This window comes from Antechinus flavipes, chromosome 5 (assembly GCF_016432865.1).
Source record: "Antechinus flavipes isolate AdamAnt ecotype Samford, QLD, Australia chromosome 5, AdamAnt_v2, whole genome shotgun sequence".
Lineage (NCBI taxonomy): Eukaryota > Metazoa > Chordata > Mammalia > Dasyuromorphia > Dasyuridae > Antechinus > Antechinus flavipes.
Genome location: NC_067402.1, coordinates 108,363,405 through 108,369,223, shown reverse-complemented (window position 1 = coordinate 108,369,223; position 5,819 = coordinate 108,363,405).

Here is a 5,819-nt window from a genome sequence, read left to right as displayed (position 1 = left end):
GAGCACCAGCCCAGAAGTCAGGAGGACCTGAGTTCAAATTTGACTTTAGACACTTAACACTTCCTAGCTGTGTGACCCTGGGCAAGTCGCTTAACCCCAATTGCCTCAGGGGAAAAATCATTCAATAGGAGACAATTTTGATAGCACTATGCTTAGCATTGTAAGATATGTCCGAGGAAAATGACAAGGACTCAGCCTTCTAGGAGCTTAAAACTTGTTTTTTTTTTTTTTTTTGTTTTTGTTTTTTTTTTTTTTTTTTTTTTTTTTTTTTTGGGGGGGGTTGTTTTTTGTTTTTTCAGGAGGAGGGATAAAACTACTTATGAAAGAGATTTGATTAATGGTATGCTAAATTGTATGATAAATGCAATAAATCCTTAAAAAAAAAAAAAAGGAGAGATTACTGAAAGAGATGGACTCTGAAAAATAGCTAATATCCCCTTGCACATCCCATAGTTATGGGCTAAATGGAATATATCATTACAGATGAATGCTTTAACAAAAAAAAATCTGTTGTCTTATCATCGACAGCTGTAGTGGGCCAAGGATGGGGAAGGATCTATAAGCAAGTTATAGAGGCAGGGCAGAAGAGGGTAGAGATTTTCTTTTAGGAGATAGAATTGAGTGGGATGGGTAGAGGGGGGCATATGAACAATCAAAGAAAGGTTCAGGTCCCTGTAATATACAGCCAGAACTTGCTTCTTAAAGAAAAAAAAAGAATAATACCTTGTCAGTACAGTACTTTCATATTCTTCATTTTTAGATGGTCCATCTACTCCCAGCAAAAATGAGATGTCGTCTTGGTCTGGGGAGAAAAGACCCTTGTGTTATTCTGTGTGGTACTGGGAACTCTCTAATGAGAACCGAGCAGTTCATTATTTCAGGTTCACTTGTTCCTTAATTATTTCTCTTGGCTAGTAGATCCTTTTGTGGTTATTACAGTTGCAGTCTAGACTGAATCTGGCCATGCAGATCAAATACCATTATAACAACAACCATTCTGTGTAGCAGGGAGACAAGCTGTGGTCTGGTGGACATAGAATTAGCCTCCCCACTTAGAGTCTCAGCTGTGATCCTTACCAGTGTACGGTACGAGCCTTACTAGTCAAGTCCGATAATTTTTTGGACACTCAGTTTCTTTAGCTGCAAACAGGCATAGCATTTTTTGTCCTCCCTATTTCCCAGGCAGGTTGCTGGCTTTGTAGACTGGGAAGAAACATGTATGTGGAAAGTGTTTCCCCCTCCCCTGAGGCAATTTAAGTGACTTGCCTAGGGTCACACAGCTAGGAGATATTGAAAGCTGTTTGTTTGTTTTTTTAAACAAAAATCTATCCAAGCACTGATTACTCAGTATAATTCGATATAACAAAATAAAACAAAATTTTAAAAAATTAACACAATCCCTTGGGGTTAATTCACTGTAAAAGTATTTGACTTGGGTACCAACATATCAGGGCACTGTGGCATAATGGAAAGGGAATTAGTTGGATTGGGAATAAGAAATTCTGGATTTTAGCCTCAACTCTAGCATTTCTTAATTATGGGTAAATCTTGCCCCCATTAAGCTTCTCCTTCCTTTCTTAAATTAAGTATGAAAATTAGAGATGTGCTAACAAATATTTAATATTTAATACCCAGATCTCCGAAAACATATGTTCATGACACCCTTTTAAGTTTAATCTGAATTATTAACATGTTTCATCCCTCTCAAATCTAGACAGTCTAGACAACAATAAATCAAGCTCTGGTTTGTAGCTTTTTGCCAATTTTTGAAGTGTTAAATACTCACACTGCAAAGTTAGCAATCATCTGAGTATGAACTGACTCCAACATACCCCTGAATTAATCATATTTGAACTACAAGAACTTTGTAAATCTTAAGCCATTTATCTCTTAGTGTAAGCTTTCATAAAGGTAGTGCTGGGAAGATGGAAGATTCAGAGACAGCACTGATGAGGAATCAGCCACATTTGATGTATACATCAATGAGAGCCTGAGGATTGATTTTTTTCATGGGATATCCGCTGGGGTCACGTTCAGCTGGTGGCCCATGCCTTCCTTTCCCTTTGGACAGTCTGCCTGACCAGACCAGCTAAAGGCACATGGCTACTCATGAAGAAGAGATCTTCCTCCATTCATTTCAAGAAGTAAATGAATGCAGACTTTGGACTGACCATCTCAGACCACCTCAGAAAGTGATTTGCTGGCCCCTTTTCATTCAACAAACGTTTAAAGTGTCTGATATATATATTCGAGGAGATACAAAGTGAGATACAAAGACGAAAATGAAATGGTTCTTGTGCTTATGGAGTTTCCATTTTACCAGGGTGGGAGAAAGGGAAACAATTTTTACTTAGATAACTAAATACAAAGTAATTTCAGCTTGAGGCGTTCACTAATAGTCTAGAGGAAGGGTAAATCAGAAAAAAGCTTTATGTAAGAGGTGGCACCTTTAACTCATGAAGAGACCTAAGAGGCAAGGAGGAGGAGGAAAGGCATTCCGGGTAGGGGGAACAGCCTGTGCAAAATCACAGAAGTGGGAAATGGAAAGTTCCAACTAAAATACAACAAATGAAGCAGCTTGGTTGGAGGGTAGGGTGCGTAAGGAAGAGGACTGTGAAATCTTGGAAAGACAGGTCAGAACCAGATTTCAAAGGAGGAGAGTTTGTATTTTATCTTGAAGACAAAGGAAGAATTTTTGTACAGGGGCATGACATGGTCAGATTTATGTTCTATAAAGTCAAGCAAATGAATGCTTTTGACTTTGTATTGACTGTTGTATCGGTAACTTTGATACAACTTATTGAGTATATCAGGCAAAGGCTATATTTGAGAAGAATCTTGGTACTGTTGATTGGCTTCTGGCCTTTGAAAAATAAAGAAAGCGTAGGAGGATAGATAAAAAGCCAGCTACTGTCTTATTTGGGTATCACATACCAATATGACTAAGTAAGGAACCCCCAAATGCTTGCCTTTGATTGTGTCCATTTCCACAACAATCCTCTCAGGATCTTGCTCTTTTTGACCTGCCACAATTTCTGAGCAGAAAATCAGAAGAAAAAGAAAATAAAATAAGTTCTCTCCTGTAGGTATGTTTTTATTTTTCACTAGCATTAGTAGTCATTATCCAGGATTCTAAAGAGTTGATTATATTGCCTTCAAGTTTGATTTGATTTTGATGAGAAGGGAGAGTTAAAAAAAAAAAAACACCACTATTGGAAAGCAGTGAGAGCTCTATAATGAAATTGTAATTCTTCTATTTTCTAGTTGTGTTGTCTCAGGGCAAGATCCTGTGAGCCTCAGTTTCCTTCCATGTAAATTGGAAGTATTCATTCTTGCTCCACCTACCTCACAGGGTTATTGTGAGGATCCAATGATGTGTGAAGTATCATAGAAACAGAAGTCATTCTTCGGCTTGTTTATCTCTTTTATAGATGACTTGTTGTCTTAGGAAATTACAAAAAATCAGAGAGCTTGTTTCCATTTCACTTTTCATGGGCTGGAGATTATTTACACAGGACTGGCTGACTGGCAGGATCTTCACTCTTCCACTCTTTCTAAGGAAACAGAATAGGTCAATAAAAAGACTGTTAAGTGCCTTCTTTCCAAGCTCCCTAGAAGTAAAATGTGGAAAATAAACTCACTACTCATTTTTGCTACAGGTAAGGATTGGAGGGTTAGAAGAAAAAATGCTTCCTTTAGGATTTCCTAGAGTTATTGGGTTTTTGTTTTTTTACAACAATAATAATAAAAATTCAATCTGAGAAGCATTTATTTGTCTAGTACCTGCTACACATCAGGAATTGTGCTATATACTAAGGATACAAAGACAAAAATCAAAGCAACCCCCTTCCCTCCCCTCTTCACATCAAGGACTTTACAACTCTGTGGAGGGGTATTATTATACCTATTTTACAGAAAAGGAAACTGAGTTCCAGAGAAGTGAACTGATCTGCCCAGGGATGCATGAATTAAGTGGCTGGCAGAGTCCTTTGATTCCAAATCTAGTTTTCTTTCCATTACCAAAAAAAATTAAAAATCTATGATTTAGTATGCATTTGAATTTCCTTCTTCTCCCAGATGCTGACATCTGGCAAACCAAAAATAAATAACACTGGGGCTTAAGATAACTATGGAGAAATGAATAATGTTACTTCTTTAAGACAGTGATTTTTCCCCTCAAGAAAGGAACATTCTGGACAACTCTCCATGATCTCAGAACAGCCTGAATCCCTTGCAGGGGTCCTCAAACTAGTGCCCGCGGCCAGATGCAGCAGCTGAGGACATTTATCCCCCTCATTCAGGGCTATGAAGTTTCTTTATTTAAAGGCCCACAAAACAAAGTTTTTGTTTTTACTATAGTCTGGCTCTCCAACAGTCTGAGGGACTGGCCCCCTATTAAAAAAAAGTTTGAGGACCCCTGCGAATGGATTGAAAGAACTTGTACAAATAAGTGTGGGTAGTGTGCACAGGTCTGCTATGGCTACAGTGGGAAACACTGATCTTCTACTGCAGGGATAGTGAGATTACCAGCATTGCCTGCTATAGAGAAGGGACTCCCTCCCCACAAAAGCCCCAAAATCACAAGCTGTGGCACAGGTAAAATAGAAGAAAGGATTATTCTCAATAATTGCTGCTAGTAAAATAAGACCACAAATGTCTATTTAAAGTACAAGATAAAGGAAAGCCAACACTTTTAGTGCAGTTGCTGTGGGACTTTCACATTTTGTAGCGAGATGATGTCAGGGCAATGTGGTGTGATGGAGTCTCAAGATACTCAGTGATTGTGTGATTCTGGGCCAGGAACTTAAGTCTTTTTCATCCTCATCTGTTTAAAAAAAAGAGGTATTGATACCCTCTATGATCACTTCTTCCAGCTCTAAATCTCTGATCTCTGATAGGGGCCATACTTTAGGAGTTCCAACTGTTTGAAAATTGGGAGAGATTAATGTGATTGAATCCGGCATTTCTTAAGTACCTACTACATGCAAAGCACCTTGCTGGAGATAGGCGACAAAGGCGATCTGTGTCCTCCGACCAGCACCAGCTTGGAAGGGGTCCACCGGGGGAATTAGAAAGGGCTGCTCCTAGGAGCTGGCATCTGAACTGAAGCCTGAATCCTACAAGGCAGCAGGAGGAAGGAATGGAGCCCTGGCTGAAATCAGAGATGGGAAAGAGTAGGAGCGCAGTGTGAGGGGAAATAGGAAGTGGGGTTTGGAAATAGGAAAAAAGGTTCCGGTCAGATCGTGGAGGGCTTGCCATGTCAGGCTGAGGAGTTTGGAGTGAATTTTAGCAATTAGGATCGAAGAATGGGCCTTGGTTGGAAGGCCACCCTCTTGACACATCAGCTACATTAAGAATTTAAAGAACCAGGCTCCACCTGGTACTGTGGGTTCTTGTTCTGTAACTCAATGGGAACCTCTGTCAGCCCAGGGTTTGGGGCATCACATGAGAGTATGCCTGTATTTCTATCAGGGTCCGATGTGAACGAGTATGAGTGAGGGGGGGTCTTGCTTCCATTCTTCCTCTTTTGCTTCCACCCGGAGTCTGTCTGTCTGTCTGTCTGTCTGTCTTGTCTCTTGCCCTTTCTCTCTCTGTCTCCCCCTCCCTCTTTCTCTCTTTCTCATTCTCTCTTTCCCTCTCTTTAATTCTCTCACTCTCTCTTATTCTCATTTTCTCTCTCATTCTCTCTCTCTCTCTCTCTTTCTCTCTGTGTCTCTGTCTCTGTGTCTGTCTGTCTCTCCCCTCTCCCGCCCCTTCCCTCCCCCCTCCCCCGTACATTTATTGATTTAGGGCTAAAGACTTACTGTTCCATTGCATTA